General features: G+C 36.5%; 1 protein-coding gene and 1 pseudogene across 5 annotated transcripts in view; one reads left to right on the forward strand and one right to left on the reverse strand.

The window, feature by feature from the left end:
• Positions 1–25637, reverse strand: part of RFX2 (regulatory factor X2) — a 182212-nt gene that overhangs the window by 121165 nt on the left and 35410 nt on the right. The gene's annotated exons all lie outside the window — the stretch shown is intronic.
• LOC140502245 (heat shock cognate 71 kDa protein pseudogene) lies at positions 19116–21128 on the forward strand (annotated as a pseudogene).

Raw genomic sequence — 25637 nt, forward strand, 5'->3', positions numbered from 1 at the left:
ATGTCACTGAAAGCTCACACCCCCAGCTTTGTTTTCCTCTAGCAACAGTAATAACATTTCTCTGAAAAATGTTTGGGAATTTTGTAACATACATAATTATGTCTACTGAAAAAGGTTAGCTAAGCGAGGATAATATATATATACAAATCTTGATGTGGAATTAGATTGAGAAAAAAAAATTCTGCTTGAACCACCAAGACTAAAGTAAGTCCTCTCTCTTGAGAATAGTTTCAATTTGATGTAACTTAAAGAAAAATACACTTTTTGCTCAACGGAAATACTAAAATATAGTCATATACATCCTGGTAAATAATTCCCTCAACCTCATACCAGCTCCTCATGTATATCCATGTATATCTATTTTGGCAAATCAAACTCAAACACTATTTAATCAGAGGAAAACACATGCAGATGTTCAATTAAAAACCAGGAGTCCACAGTCTTGGCTCTGTTTGCCCAGGCCCTCATTGTTTGCTAAGTAACAACGGTTGCTAAGGGTAACTCAGTCCACTCCCGTTTCCAAGAGCTAGTTGCTCAGCGACCAACTGAATACTTCCCAAACCAAACAATGTCATCTCCTAAGCAATCCCTCCTCCCCCCCATTAACCAGATCTAAAAAACACAAAATATGTAATCTATTCTTTTCAGAAGCTGCAAGAGAACCTACAAATAATTTCTTCTCTATAGTTACTGAGGAGGAAGAAGGTTTTACTCTATTTGTCCTGAAATAATATAAGCAAAAGACCAACTATCTTCATGGGTATTAAAATAGATTTTTCTAAATCCTTCTCATTTAAAAACAAAACAAATTGCCCTCTCCTCTGAGGATAATAAATGTGAAGCATGTTTTCCTTCAAGCAATGCAAACAATACAGTATGGTCTGAAGCCTCCCAAGTGCTGCCTAGATAGCAAACTATTCTGTAAAATAAAACTATATAATTAAGGATTAAGTTTTTCAAAGAATATGTAAAATGAGAGGCAATCACAATTTAAGACTTTGTGAGATCTTATGTGTATATGGACAAATTTTAAAGAGTTTTACAGCAATGAGATTTAAAACACCATTTAAAAAACTTTATTTAAAGGAACCTACCACATTTGAAATACATTGAGTCTGATCCTCTCTCACTTACACTGATGTAATGGGACCATTACAACAAGCAGTAAAACTACATTATTTGGAATCATAAAAGAATGGATCAATGTTTTCTTCATGCACAGCCCAGAAAGGGGGACAAGTCATCCACAGCTTAGGCAGAGTTGTGCCTCAGGATGCTCCACAGAGAAGAAAGTTATGCTAACCCTAAAATGAATAAAGTTTTTCACAGTCTCAGGGGTAAAGCATCAATTGTACACAATATGTGGCTGCTGGGAGAAATCTAAGCTAGAAAGGAGAATACTTTTAGTAAGACATCATGATGGAAATAGAATGAGGGGGAATAGTAAGTTCCTAGTAGGAGACAATAGAGACCTATAGAGATAGTTCATATTTTGAGGGCCAATAAAATGAAAATATTTTCTGGTATGATGGAATGGGAATCATTTAGACAGTATGGAAATGGCTAATTACTTAAGGTTATAAACAGACATAACAATACTCAAAACCATAATGACTCACTTGGGTAGAATTTTTCACTTTACAAATTACTTTCCTCACCACAATTTTAGGGTAGTGCAAATACTATTAGCCTTATTTTACAAATAAAAAAAATTAAGGCATAAAGATGTGACTTGCCCATGATCATATTGTTAATATGTGCCCACTCCTAAAGTCAAACTCAGGACTTCCAACTGTAAATGCAGGATTTTCCCCTACTACAAACACATGCTACTAATGTAGCCACATACTAATACATAATATCCTTTAACTGTAATCGGAGCTCTCAATTTCCTTAAGTTTTACCCCCTAGGAAATAAAGTTTTTATTTTTTTCTAACAGAGCAGGGACCCTGCTTTCTTAAAATCTAATTCTTAAAATACTGCTAGAAGAGAATTCCATTTATTTATCTCCAAATAATTAAAGACTAAATCTATACTTCTGGTACTCAAGCTTGTGGTTCCACAGAGTCTAAGAATTTGAAACCAGAGACTGGGGCCTTTCTCTAATCCATCGCTGAGTGGTGATGTTGATTAGGTAGCTAATTAGTTATCTCTGTGCCTGAATGCAACCTAGGACCTACTGAAAAGACCAACTGCCTGAACCATGCTTTAAGCGTACAACCCCAAACTGTAACTAGATAATCATACATGCATCACCATATACCAACTGGGGGCTTACAAGCAGCCTGGATGTCGCAAACCTGCATGTGGAAGAAAGAGGCACCTTCCTGTATTGTTGACTCTTGAAGAGGCTAAAACCTACAATGAAACTGAATCATTAGAGTTAACCCCAGAAAACCCACTCCCAAATTATAAGACTCGTAAGTATGCTCCTGAAGATTCGTGGGTGAAATAAGAACTCTGCATCGCTAGGGAGCAGCTTGATGCATCATCTGTGCCTGTTCCTTTAAAATATCAGAAAGCTTTCTCAGTGAGACTTCAGGTTCCACATAATAAAGTTCTGGTAGATCTCTTATGGCTAAGAACGTGGAAGCTTGACCAAGAATAATCCTAGACATCTTCCCTGCCTTGGGGTTCAAAAATCTCTATCAAGTCCAGAATCTTCCCAAGGTTTCCAACTAGGAGACAGTGAGGTAGCGTCTGAAAAGCACTAGAGTTAAAGCAGAGATTCTTAACCTTTTTTGTATCATGGATCCCTTTGGCAGTCTAGTGAATCCTATGAACTCCTTCTCAGAATAATGTTTTAAAATGCATGAAATAAAATACACAGTAATGCAAACATAACCAATTATACTGAAATACAGTTATCTGAATTTTTTTAAAAAGTTCACAGATCCTAGGTTAAGAAAAATCCTGACTAAGACTGAACTCAAATTATGACTCTACTACTCATTATCTGCGCAACTTGAGAAGTTACTTCATTTCTCCAGGATTTACTTTCCTCACCTATAAGCAAGTATGGAATAAGTGGTCTCTAAGGTCCTTTTTTTTTTTTACTTTTTAAAATTCATTTTTGTAATCTGCCCTATTACATAAAACTGTATATATTCCAGAATTAATTGATGTGGTACCAGAGTAGAACTTCATAAGGGTGGAGAGACTGATGACAATTGTTGAAGAAGTCTTTATAGAAGCAATGTAATCCTAAATTAGTATTTCCTCCAAAGTTCTCTATGCAGTGCCACACAGAGAAGGAACCATCCGCATTTTATAGATGAGGAGGCTAAGAGTCTAAAAGGTTGAGTGATCTGCTCACATGGAAAAAGAATGGCAGAGCAAGGAATGGAACTTAGATGTTGCAAGAATGTTTCTGGCTCTAAATCCAATGTCCTTTGATATTATGTGATTAGGAATATAACAAAATCATATTTGGAGTATATTTGACAATTTATATACCCACATTAACCTTTTTACCTTATTCTTCACAGTTTTATTCCTTATTTTGAAAATCACAGAGCTCTTCTGATCTTTAAAACATTGAAGTATTATTAAAACTGAACTTAATAAGCCTAGGTATTTTTCTTTCTACATAAATATCTAATTTTCCACAAAGCAGGACAGCAACTTTTCAGGTTCACAGAGGAGTTACAATTAAACAGAGCTGTAATATTAGAGTAAGTTAGGTCATAGAATAAAGCTAGCACTTGCCAATTCAATGAGTTAGTTTTCTAGAAAAAAATCCAGAAACTATTTCTGTTTTGTAGATATTTCATGCTGTAACTATGCAAGATTACCAAGAAACTAAATGCAATACAAATAAGCAAGGCCAGGAATTCGGCTATGATTAAGCGTAAGGCAGAATTCTCAGAGTCCCAGAATAGCAAACTCAGGTGGCACTAATAGATCTCCTTCTTTGACTCTCTAAAGAAGACAATCTTGCAGTGCCCTTAAGTGACTTTCACTAGCTGGGAGCAAGAGAACTAAAAGTGTGATCATCAACCCCTCAGGGGTCTCTGAAGAACAAAAAGAAACAAGCAAAAAATAGAAATATTTCTTCCAACCACCTGACAAATCATCATCTCAGTCTTCAGCATGAATTCCAACTGGAACAACAAAAAGCATATTCTATTTCTGTTTTCATATAAGTATCTGTCCAAAAACAAAGCCTCCAAGTGATCTGCCAAAATAAGGAATACAGATGTTTGGAGTTTCCCATTCTAATTTAGAGAAGCTCATCACTAAACTGGCCCTAGAGCGAGGTATTTTTCCAGCCATAACAACTTTCAAAGAACATCTACCAAGTCATAAAAGTTGTGAACTGCCAAGTAGAAGTGTCATCATTTAGGAAGCTATTGGTATAGATATGGTCTAGTTAAACCCAGAGAAATGCTCCAGGGGGTCTTCTCAATTTTTTGCTTCATTGACACTGATCAGTTTTAAGAAAAAGCACTATTTGTTCTATTTTTGAAAGGTAATCTAAACAAAAGTTACTGGGCATATTCTTAGTATATTGTATATACATAATACATCACATATAACATATGATATATTATACTATATTATATATCATGATGTATTCTACTATATTACTATAGTATATTAATAAATATAAGAAAAGCAATAACAAACTTTGAAATAATTATTTTATTCAAAATTACTAAAATATGACACTGCTATCTTAGAATTACAGAATCTTACAACTGAAAGGATACCCCATAAGGCTCACCCAGTCCAAATTCCTAAACAATATTTATATTCCCTATACAATACAGCCAACAAAAGGAGTGGAGCCAAGATGGTGGAGAGAAGCTAGAAAGTTGCCTGAACTCTCCCCAGTATCCTGTGGAAAGAATGTTAAATCAAGCCTCTAAATGGATTCTAGAGTGACAGAACACACAAAAAGATGGAGTGAAACAATTTTCCAGCTTAAGATAACTTAGAAGGACTTCAGGAAAGTCAGTATCCAGGCAAGCCAGCAGGAGGCTCTTGGCCACCGCACAGAGCAGCAACTGAGGCCCCTTAGTCCTGGTTCAGAGGCCAGCAGTGAGACTGCCAGCCCCAGAGTAGAAGGCAAATAGCCAGCCCAGGAAACCCAGCTCAACAGGTGCAACTAGGCCGGACTACCACCAGTACAGTGGGCAAGTCACAAGCATCTGAAGCCCCAGCGTGGAAAGCCAGTGACCTGGTCCCTTACACCCAGCATAAGAAGCTTGGGATAGCACCCCTGGTGCCCCAGGAGCAGAACTTAACTTTAAAAGTCACAAAATAGGCTGAAAATGAGTAAGAAACAGAAAAGAATCTTGACCATAGAAAGCTACTCTGGCAACAGGGAAGATCAAAACATAAATTCAGAAGAGAACAATGTCAAAATGCTTACATGTGAAATCTCAAAGGGGAATATGAATTGGTCTCAATCCCAAAAAGTACTCTTGTAAGAGCTCAAAAAAGGATCTTAAAAATCAAGTAAGAAAAGTGGAAGAAAATATAGGAAAAGAAATAAGAGAGAATTATGAAGAAAAGACTCAACAGCTTGGAAAAGGAAACATAAAAAATTGACCAAAGAAAAAAACAACTCCTTTGAAAGTAGAATTGATCAAATGGAAAAGGAGGTACAAAAGCTAATGAAAGTAGAAGCTAATGACTCTTTGAGACATCAAAAATCAGTCAAACAAAATCAAAAGAATGAAAAAAACAGAATACCTCACTGTAAAAACAATTGACCTGGAAAATAGATCCAGGAGAGATAATTTAATAATTATTGGACTACCTGAAGGCCAAGATCAAAAAAAAAAAGCCGGGACAGCATCTTTTAAGAAACTATCCAGGAAAACTGCCCTGATATCATAGAAGCAGAGGACAAAATAGTAATTGAAAGAATCTACTAGGTACCTCCTAAAAGAGATCCCAAGATAAAATCTCCAAGGTATATTATAGCCAAATTCCAGAATTATCAGGTCAAGGAGAAAATACTTCAAGCAGTCAGAAAGAAACAATTCAAATATCAAGGAGCTACAGTCAGTATTACATAGGACTTAGCAGCTTCTGCATTAAAGGATTGGAGGGGTTTGGCATATGATATTCCAGAAAGCAAAGGAGTTTGGTAACAACCAAGAATCAACTATCCAGCAAAACTGAGCATAATCTTTCTGCAGAAAAGATGGATATTCAATGAAATATGGGACTTTCAAACTTTCCTGATGAAAAGACCAGAGCTGAACAAAAAATCTGATCTTCAAATACAACACTCAAGAGAAGCCTAAAAAGGTAAACAGGAAAGAAAAAAAACCACATTATTCAATAAGATTTAAACTGTTTTCCCTACAAGGGTAGATGATACTTATAACTCTTGAGAACTGTATTATTATTAGGGCAGTTAGAAGGAGCACGCACAGACAGAGAGTATGGGTATAAATTGACTTTGGTGTGATGGTTCCCCCCAAAAAATTAAGGGTGAGAAAAAGGATTATGCTAGGAGAAAAGGAAAGGGAGAAACAGAATATGGTAAATTACATCACATGAAGAAGTGTAAAAGGATATTATAGTAGAGGGAAAGGGAGGGGGTAAGCACTGTTTGAACCTTACTCTCATCAAATTTGGCTCAAGGAGGGAATAACATACAGACTCGACTGGGTATAGTTTACCTTATAGGGAAGCAGAAGTGAAAAGGAGAAAGGAGAAAGGAGAAAGAAAAGGGATGGCAGAAGTAGGAGGGGAAAGGAGAAAGAAAAAGGGAGCTGATACAAGGGCAGGCAGATTGAGGGAGGTGGTGGTCAGAAGCAAAACTCTGGTGAGGAGTAAAAAGGTGAAAGGAGAGAGAAAAATATAAACAGGAGAAAAATAGGATGGAGGAAAATATACAGTAATCATAACTGTGAATGTAAATGGGATAAAGTCTCCCATAAAATAGAAGTAGATAGCAGAGTGAATTAAAAAACACAATCCTACAATATGCTGTTTACAAGAAACACATATGAAACAAGAGATATACACAGAGTAAAGGTAAAAGGCTAGAGAAGAATATATTATACTTTCAGCTGAAGTAAAAAAAGCAGAGGTAGCAATACGGATCTCAGACAAAGCAAAAGCAAAAATAGATCTAATTAAAAGAGATAAGGAAAGAAACTACATTTTGCTAAAAGGTACCACAGATAATGAAGTAATATCATTACTAAATACATATGCACCAAGTGGTATAGCATCTTAATTTTTAAGAGGAGAAGTTAAGTGAGTTACAAGAAGAAATAGCAAAACTATACTAGAGAGGGACCTCAACCTCCTCCTCTCAGAACTAGATAAATCGAACCACAAAATAAACAAGAAAGAAGTTAAGGAAGTGAATAGAACTTTAGAAAAGTTACACATGATAGGCCCCTGGAAAAAACAGAATGGGGATAGAAAAGAATATATCTTTTTCTCAGCAGTACATGGTACCTACACAAAAACTGTATTAGGGCATAAAAACCTAACAAACAAATGCAAAAAGCAAGAATTATTAAGTGCATCTTTTTCAGATCATGATACAATAAAAATTACATGTAATAAAAGGCCAAGGAAAGATAGACTAAAACTAATGGAAACTAAATAGTCTAATCTTCATGAAAAAATGGGTCAAACAACAAATCATAGAACAAATCAATAATTTCATCAAAAAGAATGCCAATAATGAGACATACCAAAACTTATGAGGTGCAACCAAAGCAGTTCTTAGGGAAAATTTTACATCTCTAAATGCTTACATGAATAAAATAGAGAAAGAAAAGATCAATGAACTGGGCATGCAACTAAGAAGTTTAGAAAAAAAACAAATTAAAAATCCCCAATTAAAAAAATTAGAAATTATGAAAGTCAGAGGAGAGATTAACAAAATTCAAAGTAAGAAAACTACTGGACTAATAAATAAAATTAAGTGTTGGATTTATGAAAAAAAAGCCAACAAAACAGATAAACCTTTGGTTAATTTGATTAAAAAAAGAAGAAAAGCAAATTATGAGTATCAAAAATGAAAAGTGTGACTTTACCATCAATGAAGAGGAAATTAAAGCAATAATTAGGAGCTATTTTGCCCAACTGTATGCCAATAAATCTGACAATCTAAGTGAAATGGATGAATATTTACAAAAATATAAATTGCTCAGATTAACAGAAGAAATAAAATACTTAACTAACCCCATTTTAGAAAGATAAATTGAACACATCATCAAAGAACTCCCTAAGAAAAAAATCTCCAGGGCCAGATGGATATACAAGTGAATTCTACCGAACACTTAAATAACAATTAATTTCAATACTATATATTTGGAAAAATAAGCAAAGGAGTTCTACCAAATTATTTTTATGACACAAATATGGTGCTGATACCTAAACCAAGAAGAGCCAAACCAGAGAAAAGAAAATCACAGACCAATTTCCCTAATGAATATTGATGCAAAAATTTCAAATAAAATATTAGTAAAGAGGATCACAGCATCACATGGACTATACACTATGATCGGGTATGATTACTACCAGGAATGCAGGGCTGGTTCAATATTGGGAAAATTATGAGCATAACTGACTATATCAATAACAAAAATAACAGAAATCATATGATTATCTCAATAGATGCAGAAAAAGCTTTTGAGAAAATATAGCACCCATTCCTATTAAAAACACTAGAGAGCATAGGAACAAATGGAGTTTTCCTTAAAATGATAAGCAGTATTGATCTAAAACCACTAGCAAGCATTATGTGTAAATGGAAAAAAGCTAAAAGCACGCCCAATAAAGTAAAACAAGGATGCCCACTGTCACCATTATTATTTAATACTGTACTAGAAATGTTAGCTTTAGCAATAAGAGAAGAAACAGAAATTGAAAGAATTTGAATAGGCAATGAGGAAACAAAACTATCACTCTTTGCAGGTGATATAGAGAATCCTTAGGAATCAACTTGAAATAATTTAACAACCTTAGCAAAGTTGCAAGACATAAAATAAACCCACATAAATCATTAACATATATATATGTGTGTGTGTGTGTGTGTGTGTGTGTGTATGTGTGTGTGTGTGTGTGTGTGTGTGTGTGTGTGTGTGTATACACAAAGCCCAGCTGCAAGAGATAGAAAGACAAGTTCCAACTAAAATAACCATAGACAATATAAAATATCTGGGAGCCTACCTGCCAAGACAAACCCAAGAACTACATGAACACAGTTACAAACACTTTTCACACAAATAAAGTTAGCCTAAACAACTGGAAAAAAAAATCAATTGCTCATGAGTAGACTGAGCTAATATAATAACAATGACAATTCTACCTGAACTAATTTATTTATTCAGTGCCACAGCAATCAAACTATCAGAAATTATTTTATAGAGCTAGAAAAAATAATAATAAAAGTCATCTGGAAGAATAAAAGTTCAAGAATATCAAAGGAAATAATAAAAATGCAAAGCAAGGTGACCTAGACATACCAGATCTAAAACTATATTAGTTTTAGGCAATCACCAAAGCTATTTGGTACTGGCTAATAAAAAGAGTCATGGATCAAGGTATACAAGACACAGTAGTAAATGACTAGAGTAATCTGCTATTTGATAAACCCAAAGACTCCAGTTTCTGGGATAAAAACTCACTATCTGACCAAAACTGCTGGGAAAACTGGAAAATAATATGGCAAAAATTAGGCATAGACCAACATCTAACACCCTTTACCAAGATAAGGTCAAAATGGATACATGATTTAGACACAAGGGATGATACCATAAGCAAATTAAGAGAGTAAAGAATAGTTTACCTGTCAGATCTATGGAGAAGGGAAGAATTTATGACTAAACAAGAGATAGAGAACATTATGAAATGTAAAATGGATACTTCTGATTACATTAAATTTAAAAAGATTTTGCACAAAACAAAACCAATGCAACCAAGATTAAAAGGAAAGCAGAGAGCTGGGAAATAATTTTTATAGCCACTATTTCTGATAAAGGCCTCATTTCTAAAATATATAGAGAACTGAGTCAAATTAATAAGAATACAATTTACTTCCTAGTTGATAAATGGTCAAAGGACATGAATAGGCAGTTTTCAGATGAAGAAATTAAATCTATCTTTAGTCATATGAAAAATGCTCTAAATCATTATTGATTAGAGAAATGCAAGTTAAAATAACTCTAAGGTACACCTTATACCTATCAGATTAGCTAATATGGCAGAAAAGGAAAATGATAAAAGTTGGAAATGTGGGAAAATTGGAACATTAATGCATTGTTGGTGGAGTTGTGAACTGATTCAACCATTCTGGAGAGCAATTTGGAACTATGCCCAATGAATTACATAACTATGCATACTTTTTGATCCAGCAATACCACTACCAGATCTGTACTCCAAAGAGATCATAAAAAAGGGAAAAGGACCCACATGTACAAAAATATTTATAGCCACTCTTTTTGTGGTGGCCAAGAATTGGAAACTGAGGATATCATTCCCATGAACAAGCTGTGGCATAGAAATGTAATAGAATACTATTATTCTATAAGGAATGATGAGCAAGCAAATTTCAGAAAAGCCTGGAAAGACTTACATGGACTGATGCTGAGTGAAGCAAGCAGAACCAGGAGAACATTGTACGTAGTAATGGCAACATTATATGATAAGTAATTATAGCTCTTCTCAGCAATACAATGATCCAAGACAATTCCAAAAGATTCATGATACCAAATACTAACTACACCCAGAGAAAGAACTATAGAGGCTGAATGCAGATCGAACATACTATTTTCACTTTTTTTCTTTCTCATAGCTTTTCACTTTCGTTCTGATTCTCCTTTCAGAACATAACCAATGTGGAAATATGTTTAACATGATTGTTAAACCTATTGTTATAACCTATAGCAAATTGCTTACTGTCTTGGGGAGGGAGCAGGGAAGGAAGAGGAGGAAAAAAAATTTGGAACTCAAAATTTTAAAAAAATGAATGCTGAAAACTATCTTTATATGTAATTTAAAAATTTTTTTTAAATCAGCAAAAAACCTCCAAAAAACAATATACCCAACAAATCGAGACTCTGCTGCCAGCTCATTCCAGTTTCAGACAGCTATAACTGTTAAGAGAAGCTAGGTGGCACAGTGGATTGAGCACTAGGCCTGGACTCAGGAAGATCTGAGTTCAAATCCGATCTCATTCACTTAGAAGCCAAGTGATAATACAAGACTTAACCTTGTTTGCTTCAGTTTCCTCATCTGAGAAGGAAATGGCAAAACATTCTAGTATCTTTGCCAAGAAAAACCTGAAATGGGGGTCACAAAAGGTCAGACATGACTGAAATGACTGAACAACAACAAAAATTGTTAGGAAATTTTTTTCTCATACTGAGGCAAAATCATGATTGGTGAAGGGCAAATGCTCCAAGTCTGGGGGGAAAAAGGAGAAAAAGGACAGGAGGACAGCATATGAATAGCTCACAGGCTCTTTAGTTAGAGAACTTGTGTTCAAATCCCCTAGGCCTTAGTTTCCACATCTGTAAAATAAGGGGAGGGCCTAGCTGGTCTCTTAAGGCTCCTAGTTCCTTTTAACAACAAAACTATAGGCCTCTGGGTATAGTCTGCAAAATCTATTGACCTTAACTTCAAGTCCCAACCAAATTCCAGAACTTATTAAAGGAGACAGCCTGTAAATATTTTTAGAATATACTGGTGACCAATAAAAACCAGCAAGCTTTCATCAAGAACAGGGTGGAGAGAAGAGAGATTAGCCAGACAAAAAAAGGGTCATTACCTTTTAAATTGCCGGAAAGAAAAGGACATTTAAAAGGAAATACATTCAAGCAGGACAGTTTGGAAAATAGCATGCAAAAGAGGACTTTCTAAGAACTAAAAATCATCTGTTAAGAGTTGATATAGTCTCATGGTTTCTCCCATTTGCAATAATTCTTTCAAGCAACATGAGTAATGTGAAAATGTGTTTAATAGGAATGTATGTGTAGAGCCCATATAAGATTGCACACCATCTTGGGGAAGGAGGGAGAGAATATTTAAAACTTATGGAAGTGAATTTTGAAAACTGAAAACAAATAAATTAATAAATTTGGAGGAAAAAAAAGTTGACATAAACTTTGCTCTTTTGTTTTGGCTTTGTGATGTCTCAGCAAAATATATCCTGCCTTCAATATCTCCCTTCTCCCTAACAGCTTTACCACAAGAAATGAAAACTCAGAAAACCAAAGAAGTTGTCCCTTCCACTTTATCCTATCAAAAAATGCACCCAGTAGACCGTCAAATGCTGATTCTCTGACTGACTGACTGACTGACTGACAAGGCACAGATTTCCTAGATCTAGTGCAAATGGCTATACTAACAAGGACATACACTTTCCTTTGTCACAATGAAAGCCTCTGCTCTTCCTGGTAAAAAGTACCTTTTCCTGTCAAAGTGCTAACCTGCTCCACCTAAAACACATTGGTAAGAAGCACATTTCCTCTTTTATCCCTGCACTGTAGCTTGGAGGGGAGAATGTGTGTGTATATACATACATCTGTGTGTGTATGACATGCAGAACTGCCTAGCACACATACCTAGCACCTACTGATGGGGTATGTTACACTCTTGAGTGTATAAACTGAAGTTTCCCTGTGTATCTGTAACCTGTGCTGGCTTATTTGATCCTAAAAGATTAAAGAGCTACACTCAATATACCAGCAAATTTGGAAAACTCAACAGTGGCCACTAGATTGGAAAAGATCAGTTACATCCCAATCCTAAAGAAGGGCAATGTCAAAGAATGCTCAAATTACCAAACAATTGTGCTCACTTCACATAGGTTATGCTAAGATTCTTCAAGCTAAGTTTCAATAATATGTGAACCAATAATTACTAGAAGAACCGGCTGGTTTTTGAAGAGGAACTAGAGATCAAATTGCCAACATTTGCTGGATTGTGGAGAAAGCAAGGGAGTTCCACAAAAATATCTATTTCTGTATTATTGACTACACTGTAGCCTTTGACTGTGTGGATCACAAAACTGTAGCAAGTTCTCAAAAAGATGGGCATATCAGATCATTTTACTTGCCTCTTGAGAAAGTAAAAGTTAGAGCCAGATATGTAACAAGTCATTGGTTCAAGATTGGGGCAGGAGTATGACAAGGCTGTCATCTTATTTATTTAACTTATATGCAGAGTATATCATGCAAAATGCCAGGATAGACAAATCAAAAGCCGGAATTAAGGTTCCCAGAAGAAATATCAACAATCTCAGATATGCAGATGATACCACTCTGATGGCAGAAAGTGAAGAATTATAAGAAGTCTCTTGATAAAGAGAAGAGTATAAGAGCTGGGTTGAAGCTTAACATTAAAAACACTAAGATCTTGGCAACTTCACTTCCTGGCAAATAGAGGGAGAAGAAACGGAAGCAGTGCCAGATTTAATATCCTTGGGCTCAAAGATCACTGCAAACATCAAATTAAAAGACACTTTTGCTCCTTAGAAGGAAAGGTATAGCAAATCTGGACAGTATACTAAAAAGCACATACATTGTCTTGCCAAGAAATGTCTGCAGAGTCAAAGCTATGGTTTTTCCAGCAGAAATGTATGGCAATAAGAGTTGGATTACAAAGAAAACTGAGTGCCACAGAATTGATGCTTTTGACTTATGGTGCTGGAGAAGACTTTAAGGAGTTCTGTGAACAGCAGGGAGATCAAATCAGTCAATACTTAAAGAAATTAATTCAGGCAATTCATTGGAAGGCCAAACACTGAAGATGAAGCTTAAATGCTAAGGCCACATAATGAAAAGACAGGATTCACTGGAAAAGACCCTGACACTGGAAAAAACTGAGGGCAAAAAAGAAAAAGGGACAGCAGAGGATGAGATGGATAGATAGGGTCATGAAAACAACAACCATGAACTTGGACAGACTTCAAGAGACAGTAGGGGATAGAAAGGCCTGGCACGCTATGGTCCATAGCATCTGAATGACTGAACAACAGTAAAATAACTAGTAAGGATCCTGAAAATTCTCATAACAATTATATTGTGGGGTTGTTTTTTTAAAGCAAGCAGGATGAAATAGAGGTTAACAATTTTATGTACAATCCTCTTTTTGAATTCTGCTGTGTATATGGAAATGTTCATTTTATTTATTTATTCATTCATTCTTTTATGTTTTGATATTTAGGGTCAGAATAAAAATATTTTTGAAAAAAAGGACCGGTCACTGGAGCCAAGACAGAAGAGTAGCAGGAGGAAGTATTCCCAAGTTCCTCACCATCCCCCAAAACTCCACAAACAGATCTAGAAAATACACCAGACCAAAATCTTGATGGGGAAATTCAAGAAAAAAATTAGTAAGTTATTTTTCTAGTCCAGGTTGGCATAGGGAGACAGAAAGAAAGGTCTGTGGACACTGGAGACAGGGTCTAGTCAGAAGGAAGACAGTGAATGCACTCCAGCACAAGGTAGAGACTATATCCCTGGGCAAGCAGATGTCCAAGATCCATACTGGGACCTCCCACAGGGAGTGGAAACAGATGCCAACTGGAGGGTATGTTGCTCATTATTCAGTACTGGGTTTCAGATTTGAGGCAGACTGAGAAAAGGACCTGCACTGCCAAAATAAGGAAGACTCAGGGATCTTATCCTGTGTGACACACAAGAAGCAAGTTCAGAAGCAGTAGCTACAGTGCAGCTCAGAACCCCAGGAGCAGAGCAGAGTCTCAGTGACAGCTTCCAGCCCTGTGTGAAGCTTGTACAGAAATAACCAAGACAAGAATCCCAGACCAAAGGGAAGACTGCAGTTCTGTCACTTGAACCAGCAGAGCTTCCCAGTTGGCTGAAAGGAACTGATTCCAGCAGCAGACAAGTATTGCTCAGAGGCTCAGATCCCAGCCCAGGTAATAAACTTGTAGAGCTCAGAAAAAAGGAGCAATGATCAAAACTTTGCCCAGGATCAGGCAACTTGGGAATTACTGAAAGCTTATAGGTGCTTAGTCTGAACCATCCCTCAAAAACTAGAAAAACACAACACTCAGAACCCCAAGAAAGCAGTCAAAAGACCAGCCCAGACCTTCCCTCAGAGGAGCAGAGAGTCTGCATCTAACATCAAGTCCAAAGTCAGAAAGTAAGATGGAAGAAGGAGCAAACAAAAAAAATAAATAATTCCATCATAAAAAGCTATTATGGAGACAGATGCTCAATACATAAAGTAATAAGAAGATGATAACACCAAAACATTTACAAGCAAAGAACCTCAAAGAAAAATATAGCTTGGGTACAAATTCAACTAGTATTCTTAAAAGAGATAAAGCAAGGATCATTTTTTTTCGGAGTTTAAAATGTTTTTATAAATTAAATGAGAGAGCTAAAGGAAAAAATGTGAAAAGAAAGCTAAGGAAGAAGGAATTTAAGAGGGAATTAACAGCTTGGCACAAGAGGTACATATAAAACCTTGCCCAAGAACAAACTCCCTGGAAACTACAATGGACCAAGTAAAAGCCAATGATTTCATAAGATAACAAGAAATAGTAAAACAAAGTCAAAGGACTGGGAAAAAAATAGAAGAAAATATAAGATAAAACAACTGACCTAGAAAACAGATCAAGGAAAGATAACTGGAGAATCATTGGAATACCTGAAAGTTATGACCCAAAAAGTCCCTAGATATCATATTTCAAGAAATCTTAAAAAGAAAACTAATCAGATTCTCTTAGAACCAGAGGACAAAATAGGAATAGAAAAGAATCCACTGGTTACCTCCTGAAAGATACCCCAAAAATTAATACTCTCAGAAACATAGCCAAAATCCAGAGCTTCCAGGTAAAATACAAAATATTACTTACAAGCAGCCAGAAAGAAAGAATCGATGTACCAAGGGGACGTAATAAGGATCACACGTGATTTAGCAGTCTTCATTGTAAAGGAGTAGAGAGTTTGGCATACAATACTTCAAAAGGCAAAAGATAAATGTTTACAGCCAAAAATACAGGGAAAAAAATGTAATCCTAAAGGGAAGGGAATATATCTTTAATGAAATAGAAGACTTCCAAACATTTCTGATGAAAAGACCAGAGCTGCATAGAAACTTTCAAACACAGGAGTTAAGAGAAAGATAAAAAGGTAAAGATTAAAGAATAATCATAAATACACTAAACAAGGATTAGCTACTTATGTTAAAATATGGGGATGGTAAACATGTCTGCTCTAAATCTTATCATCATCAAAGATCACAGAGGGAGTCTAGTGAGAGAGAAGACCTGGAAATAGTTATGTTACATCCTGATCATCTAGAAGATTGGAAAGAGGGAAAGAAGAATACACTAAGGGAGGGAAGGAAAGGAAAGGAAGATTAAGAAAGATTATCTCAAATACTTGGGATGTACAAATAAAAATCTATACAAACAAGGAAAAACAAGTGAAGGAAATAAGACACTTGAACCTCACTCTCATCTGAACTGGTAAAAGGAGGGAAGAATATATACACAGACATATGGCTGAGTACAGAAATATAACAAAGAGGATGGAAAGGGCCGAAGGAAGAAACAGAGTGAGAACAGATTAAGGAAGAGATTAGTCCTAAGCAAAATAAACTCTTAAGGATGTTTATTTTTTGAGGTGGCAAGGCATGGAAATCAGAGGGAATCAAACAAAAAATGGCTAAAGAGAGGATAGTATCTAAATGTGATAGAGTGCTTTTGTGCTCTAAGAAATAATGAAAGGGATGTTTTCAGAGAAAGCTGGGAAGACTTGTGTGAACTAATGCAGAGTAAAGTGAATGATACCAGGAGAACAATTTACACAATGACAACAATATTGTAAAGACTAACAACTCTAAACAACTTGGGAGATCTAATCAGGGTACCACGGTCCCAACAAATCGTCATACAATAAACATGCCATCTACGTCCCTATAGAGAGGTGAATGATATAGCTTGCAGAATGAAATATGTGTATGGATGAGGCTGACATTGTTCAGAAAGTATTTGGAACTCTTCTTTTTGGAAATATCTTCAGAAGCTGTTCATGAGAGAACAATGAAATACTAAATTGCTTCATACTTACCATAAATGCAGAATAAAAAAAAAATCAATGTGAGCTAAAGTTTTCAGTGCTTATAGAGAGTTAATCCTTGAAGTGTAGATAAGATATGAATGGTAGAAAAGAGTATTCCAGGTGTCTGTGGGAGGTGGAGAGAAAGTTTGAAAGAGAAAGGGGTGGAAGCACAGAGACAAGAATGAATATGGTTGGAAGACACTCTTTTTTTATGCCAAAGGTAAAAGCCTGGCTTTTCTTGTGCATTTGGTGTGGGGGTGGGAGGAGTGGCTCATTACAGCATTAGCTTCCATTTACTGTTTTCACGAAATATAATTAAAAATGTATAGCTGTAGTACAGACTTTGAAGTAAGAATATTTAAATGCAAGTAAAATGAAAATATTTAAGGCAAATTAAAGAACATATTGTGGGAATGTCAGTGATGTAAAGAAATGCAAAACACTAATATCAGAAGAGTTAATAAAATTGGGGGAGTCATCAGCAACTACTCAATGTCTATGGACAAATACATTTTAAATGTATTTTCAGAATGCACATGTAGGAAGCATACATTCAAAAAATATATTACATATTACATATATAAAGAATAACTTTTACTGTAAATACACAAAGAAAAATCTGTAAGAATGTATAATAAGAAATGGAAAAAAAGGAAAATTTTAAATCTCAACAAGTACTTTTAGACTGGTGCTTCCATAAGAATTTTTGTATTTATGAGACTAGAAGAGGAAAATATAACAGCAGTTAAATCTATAATAATTTCTTATCAGCGCAGGGCGGGGGGGGCATCAGGTGTTCTAATGCCAGCAAGGCATGACATTAATAAATTGCCTTCTTCCTATTCCTTAATGCAAGTTACTAGTCTACACCTTATGGCGGTACCACTTCCCTTGCCAGACAAGGCTACAGCATTACCAGCTTCCTCTCTGTCATTCATTCCTACTGTGGGCCTGGCCTGTGGAGAGTAGAATACAACCCGGCAGAGGGAAAGGAGTCATGGCAGGAGGAACAGCATGTTGTGGGGCTCTCCCCCATACATTCCCATGCTTCCTACGTACATTCTCATAACCCAAGGAGCAAAGCAATTTCTGACATTTTTTTTTGCCTCCCCCAACTCAGAGGTTGGTCTCCTATGGGGGGTAGAGGGAGGAAGGAAGGGGGGAGAGGGATCAATGCAGCACTGTTATCATAGAGACAGAAAGGAAGAGTCTTAGTCTAGCCTCTTAACATTAGTGTCACTTCCTTCTCTAGCTCATCTTAAGTAGATGAATTTTCAGGCCACCAAAAAAAAAAAGGGAAGAAGCAAATGTGACCTAGCATACATCATGGTGCTCTATACTGTAACTAAATAGCCTGTATCAATAAGAAAATTCTAAATTGGAAGGTCATAACCCATTATGTGCCTTGCATTCTAAAATAGTTCCTTTAAAATTAATTAAACTTATAGAATTCTATGCAAAGTTCACAAAATATATTATAAAAAAACAACCCAATTTGTGCTGATGGCACTCATACAATTAAAGGCTTCAGCACTTCCTCACCAAATAATGGCAAATAAAAGAATAATAGTAATCCTTCATAATAATCATGTAATAGAGATAAGCTACATCTATAAGACAAAAAAGAGAAGTCAAGTTAACTTTACTAACTCAGTTTGTTAATATGAAAGTAAATAATGAGTCCTGATTTATTTTCTATTATGCTGTAAGTTCAAATCACCACACAAAGTCCTATGTGCTCACTGATTCAATGTACTTGCAACCATTTATTCACAAATTCCATTATTTAAAAATTGGAACCTGCAATCGTTCCATTTTTCAAAATATAAATAAAAGCATAAAGAGGTGAAATGGACAACATACTTTAATACTATAATGGTCCAGGGTGTGGTTTTCTTTTTGTGGTCACTGTGAGAAGCATTTTTAATAAAACAAAAAGAGAAAGAACTTTATTTTCTAGTTATTCAACTATAAGGGGTAAATTGGAAAGTAGAAGAGATGTGAAAACAAGACATAAATAAAAATTTATTTCAAAAACTTGAGATTCAGTTCAGCAGCAGCCCTTCTTCCTCCACAATGGTCAGCTGTGATCCCCGACTCTCCAGCAACCATGTCGAAGGGACCCAAAGTTCGCATTTGATCTTGGCACCATTTACTCCTGTGGAGGAGTCTTCCAACATGGGAAAGTGGAGATTATTGCTAACAACCAAGGAAACAGGACCACCCCAAGCCACATCACCTTCACTGACACAGAACATTTAATAGGTGATGCTGAAAAGAATCAAGTTGCAATGAACCCCACCAAGAGGTTTTTATGTCTGATTGGTAGCAGATTTGATGATGCAGTTGTACAGTAAGAAATGAAGGACTGGCCTTTCACGGTGGTGAATAACACAGGCAGGCTTATGGTCCAAGTGAAATACAAAGGGGAGACCAAAAGTTTCTGTCGAGAAGAAGTATCTTCTATGATCTTGATCAAGGTGAAAGAAATTGCTGAAGCTTACCCTAGGAAAACTGTCACAAATGCTGTGGTCACAGTACCAGACTACTTCAATGATTCCCAATGTCAGGACACCAAAGATGCTTTCTCAATGTACTCTGAATAATCAATGCACCAACTACTGCTGCTATTGCTTATGGCTTGGACAAAGAGGTTGGTACCAAGAGAAATGTGTTGATCCTTGACCTTGGAATGGTACTTTCAGTGTCTCCATTCTTACCACTGAAGATGGCATCTTTAAAGTCAAGTCCACAGCTGTGGACACCTACTTTGGTGTACTTTGGAGTACTTGGACAACCAAATGACCAACCATTTCATTGCCAAATTCAAGCAAAAGTACAAGAAGGACATCACTGAGAACAAGAGGGCTGTTCTGTGTAATGCTTGTGAATATGCAAATATACCAGCTCCTCCAGTATCCAGGCCAGTACTGAGACTGACTCCCTCCATGAAGGTACTGACTTCTATACATCAATTGCCTGAGCCTGTTTCGAAGAGCTGAATGTTGATCTCCCACAGCACATGGAACCCTGTGGAGAAGGCCTTAAGAGATGCCAAGCTAGACAAAGCACAGATTCATGACACTGTCCTGGTAGATGGTTCCACTCACATCCCCCAAATCCAGAAACTTCAGCAAGATTTCTTCAATGGCAAGAGTATCAATCCTAATACGGCTGCTGCCTGTGGTGCAGCTGTCCAGTCAGCTATTTTGTCTGAAGATAAATCTCAGAATGTGCAGGACTTGCTGCTCTTTGGATGTCACTCCTCTTTCCCTTGGAATTGAAACTGCTGATGGAGTTATAACAGTTTTGGTCAAACATAATACCACCATCCCCATCAAGCAAACACACACCTTTACCATCTATTCAGACAACCAGCCTGATGTGCTTAATCAGGTTCATGAAGTTGTGAGAGCAATGGGAAAGGATAACAACCTGCTTGGCAAGTCTGAGCTCAGAGGAATCCCCCCAGCACCCATGGGTGCTCCTCAGATTGAAGTAACATTTGACATTGATGTAAATGGCATCCTCAATGTTTCTGCTATGGAAAAGAGCAGAGGCAAGGAGAACAATTTCACTATTACCAATGATAAAGGTAGTCTGAGCAAAGAAGACATCAAGTGTATGGTCCAGAAGACTGAGAAATGCAAGGCTGAGGATGAGAAGCGGAGAGACAAGGTGTCTTCCAAGAATTCTCTTGAATCTTATGCTTTCAACCTGAAGGCTATGATAGAGGATGAAAAACTGCAAGGCAAAATTGGTGATGAAAACAAACAGAAGATCTTTAACAGATGTAATGAAATAATCAACTGGTTGGATAAGAACCAGATTGCTGAGAAGGAAAAATTTGAGCACCAGTAGAAAGAATTGGAGAAGGTCTGAAACCCCATCATGACTAAGCTGTACCAGAGTGCAGGGAGCATGCCAGGAGGCATGCGTGGGGGGTTTCCAAGGGGTGGAGCAGCCCCATCTGGAGGTGCTTCTTCTGGACCCACCACTGAAGAGGTTGACTAAACACACCAAAAGAAAGAGCATTGCACACAACTTTCCAAAAACTGAAGGACTCAAAATTTGTAGCCAAGGCAGTAGCAGTTTAAAAGTAACATTTAAGCTACTGTGTAAACCTGAGCATTCTGAATACTTGAATGTGTGCAGAGGAGAGAAGTGAGCAACACTGAACTTTATCAGTACTGTAAACAAGTGGAAATGCAATTCTTGTCCTGGAGAATAAAATCTATCTAAAATTGGCACCATTCAAAAAAAACCTTAAGTATAGAAATTTTTAAACCCTTTAAGTATATGAAAGATAGCTCCAAATCACTAATAGAAGAATTGCAAATCAAAATAGCTCTGAGGTTTTTATCTCTCACACAGCAAATTGGTATAGATGACAAAAAATGGGAATAATCAATGTTGGAGTCAGGACTGAGGTATATTAATATACACATCAGGGGAACTGTGAATTGGTGCAATCATTATAGAAAGCAATTTGGAAGAAAGTAACTGAAATGTTCATTTTATTTTTTTACCTCCTCACTGTATATGCTAGGCATATACTTCCAAGAGCTTAAAAATAGAAAGGTTACAAAATATTAATAGCAGCCCTTTTTGGAGAAGCAAAGAACTGGAAACAAAGTGGATGTCCAGTGATTGGGGAGTGGCTACATAAGTTGCCTTACATGAATGTAATGTAATACTACTACTGTACCATAAGATGCAACAGATATGAAGAATTCATAGAGGAGTAAGAGGAATTACATGAAGTGATACAGACAGAAGTAAGTAGAACCAAGAAAACAATATATGCAATATATGCAATCACAATAATATCAGAGGAAAACCTGAACAGTACATAAATATAATGAACAAGCTTGTCCCTCAAAGGATTAAAAAATGTACCACTCTCCCTTCTTTGCAGGGATGGGAGACTATGGATACGAAATACTGCACATACTGTCAGAGTAGGTAGATTAGTTTTTGCCAAAATGTTTTTTTATTCTCGTTTTATTCTTTGTCAAAAGTGATGGTTCACTGAGGAGGGGAATAGAAGGAATACTTTTAGAAAGGAAGTTAATAGGAAAACAAAAGATGGTGTTAATTTTTAAAAATATGAATGTGCCTCCAGAATTGTAAACACTTTATATATGGTCTAATCACAACAGTGTCATGTCAGTGAAACTCTCATTCCCTTTTTTGAAGACATCATGTTCTACAAATGCAACCTAAGAACACAGAACAGAGCTAAAGCCAGATACTCATGCCATCCCACTAGAATGCTAACTCTCCAGAAAGGCAGAGAGCCTTTCCATTCCACCTAATGGTCCTGTCATCTCATCTCTATCTCTCTATCTTGTCCACAATCTCTCTTATAGACAAACTGGAAAGCTAAATGATAGCTGATCCTGCTACCATATATTTATGCTAGGCTTCCCCTGTACCTGCAATACATTCCTTCCTCAAATCCACCTTTCAGAATTCTTCTTTCTCAATGAAGCCTTCCCTTATCTTCCCAGCTAAAAATATTTCCTCCTTACTCAAATTTTCCTAGGTCATTTTTGCCTAGATATCTCCTTTGCTCCCATTATACCCTACCTTAAGCTGATATACATACATATATATAAATATACACACACATAGTATGTATGTTTACAGAATTTCCTTGATCATTCTAATTACCTTGTTAAAAAAAGATGAAGTTAATCTGTAATGACCATATATATATATATATATATATATATATAGTCAAATACAAAGTTCACTCAGCCATTTTTCAGATTATTGCTGACCTAAGTTTCTCCTTGTTCCCATTCCCTCCCACATTACATCCTATATTTCACACAAACAGAGGTCCTTCAGAGAAGGCAGGAAATGTTGCCTACAAAATTATATGCTTGCAAGGAATATTAAGGCATCTAGGAGGCAAAATGGATAGAGTACCAGGCCTGAAGTCATAAAGACCTGAATTCAAATCTGGCCTCACTCACTCACTAGTTGTGTGACCCTGGGCAAGTCATTTGCCCGTGTTTGCCTCAGTTTCCTCATCTGTAAAATAAGCTGAAGAAAAAAATGCGAATCACTCCAGCTGTCAAGAAAATCCTCATGGGGTCATGAAGAGTCAGACACTACTAAAAATAACTGAGTAACAATATCAAAGGAACATTTAAATGCCCTGAAAATATGCAATGTGCATCCCTGCCATGCTATAGATCCCAAATAGTAGATTAAGCAATTCTACAGGAGAACTCACTGGCTTTGGAAATCAGAAGGCCTCAGTTCAAATTCTGTCTGCACCACAAACTGTGTGATTTGGACCTTTTGTGTCTCTAGACCTCAATCTCATCATTTGTAAAACTGAGATAGCGTGACTAGCTGATTTGTAAAGTCCTTCCTACTCTAAAGCTATGATCCTAAGACCAATTTAACTTAGAAATATAGTTTTCTTAATGCTGTATGAAGGATATTACTGAGGGTTTGAGATTCAAAATAAATTAAGTATTCATTAAATGTCTACTGTTCACCCAACTTCCATGTTCAAAGAAAGGAAAAATGTTTTTTCTACTGAAGCCAATTATGACTTCATGACTCAGAGACAAATTATGGCAGAATATGCTTCCTATTAACATAATACCAGGAAACACAACAGGATTAAAATACTATAAACAATAATTAAAGTTAAGAAATAACATATGAAAGGTTATTCTTGCTAGTAAATAAGTTTGAAAAGATAACCCACTAAAGCAGACATAAATGGTCTGAATGACACTTCCCATTTAATGGTCATTATTTCTTTTAAAAACTGCACTTGCAGATTCCTTTCTTTATTCCTTTTTTTTCCTCTTTGGATTTGTAGCTCATTGGTTGCTGGCCAAAACTGGTTTAATTTGACAAGCATCAAATGACACTTTCTTTTCCTGCTTCTAAGCAAAACTTCAAAATAGTTCATTTCCACCAGTTTACAAAATCAAAAAAAAAAAGGCGTACTTGGCAAACTGATTTTTCAGATGTAACGTTAACATTTCTTCTGCATGTTGAAATGGCTATGGCAAAATGCCTCTTATTTATGTTTTTGACAAATCTGAAAAGCATCCAAATCCTTCAATGCCACAAGCACATAAAGCCACAGATTAGGTCAATGTCCAACACACTCCTGCTGGCACCATTCCAGAGTGCAGTCCAAACCAGATCAAAATGTAGCTGAGAGACATGTAACAAAACAAATGTAAATACAGTAGAAAATAGATAATGTCAATATGTGGTTTTCCAAGTCAACACATGGCTGGCAGGAAGCCTTACATACAATTTAGTGGCCCCTGTTTCTATCTGAGTTCGACAACACTGGATGAGATGACCCTAGTGGCATGAACTATACAGTAGCAAACTGTAATCTAAACTGCCCATGACCCAAAGGGAAATAGGAGTATAAATAGGATACTGCCTATTACCTATGATTATTTGTACCTGAGAAGGATCTATATGAGAAAAGATGAAAGATTAGTCATGCAGTAAGAAGTAAAGCCTAATGATAGATGGACAGCCTCCTAATACTGGTATCAATAATATAATTAAAAGACCTAGAGAGAGGTCCTCCAATGAATTTGTTTCATCTTCTATGAAGAATGGAAAGACAAGAATTGCACAGAATGAGAAGGCCCAAATGAATTATAAAAACTTGCAGGGGGTAAGGGGGAGAGAAATGAATGACTGACAAGTCTTCAGCTTGTGAAGGGGATGAGGAGTGGGATGGCTTATTTATCAGGAGTTGGAGAAGCTGAGAAAAGGTGACGAACATTCACACATCAATTGCTCCACTAGTTACTTTGATATGTGACAAATCAGTCACACAGAGGCAGAGGCCATTAGGACTATCCCTTCAATAAGGCTGCCAGGTGCAGAGCACACCTGACAGTCAAGAAGAGGTAAAGGGGAACAATCTCCTTACACTCAAAGCAAACCCTCTTGGAAAGGGCCTTACTGAGTTCTGAGTAAGGTCACTTCTTTCTAATTTCAATGCTTCCAAAGATCTGTGGTTTTACCAGTGTGGTGTAGTACTAGAATGGGAAGAACATTTGCACCTAGTTCTGGCTCAGTCACTTTGGGCAAGTCATGGAACTTATCAGAGCCTCCAGCTTCACCTCTATAAAAGGAGGAAGTTGAACTATTACTGTAGAGGGCAACACTTTCCTCCCAGTCCCTTAGGCTTAACAACTAAGGAGTCATCCCAAGGAACTCTCTCTTAATTATTCCTATTTATCCTGTAAATAGCTTGTTTGCATGTTAACTCCCCTTCCCCATAAAACTGTGAGCTGCTTGAAGACAACTGTCTTTTTTTTTTTGTATCCCCCAGGATTAGCACGGTGCCTGATACATAGTGGGGGCTTAATAAATACTTACTGATTGACTGATTGATTGAACTAGATAATTTCTACAGACCTCTCCAAATCTAAATATAGAATCCAAGGATTTGTAAAATTGAGATAAGTGAATGAATGAATGATAAATAATTCATCAAGTATTTATTCTATGTCAGGCACTATGTGAAGTAGGCAAGATAGAGTCCCTCCCTCTCCCCAAGGAGCTTGCCTCCTAACAGGAGAAGCCAACATACATAAGGG

Source organism: Notamacropus eugenii, chromosome 4 (genome assembly GCF_028372415.1).
Source record: "Notamacropus eugenii isolate mMacEug1 chromosome 4, mMacEug1.pri_v2, whole genome shotgun sequence".
Lineage (NCBI taxonomy): Eukaryota > Metazoa > Chordata > Mammalia > Diprotodontia > Macropodidae > Notamacropus > Notamacropus eugenii.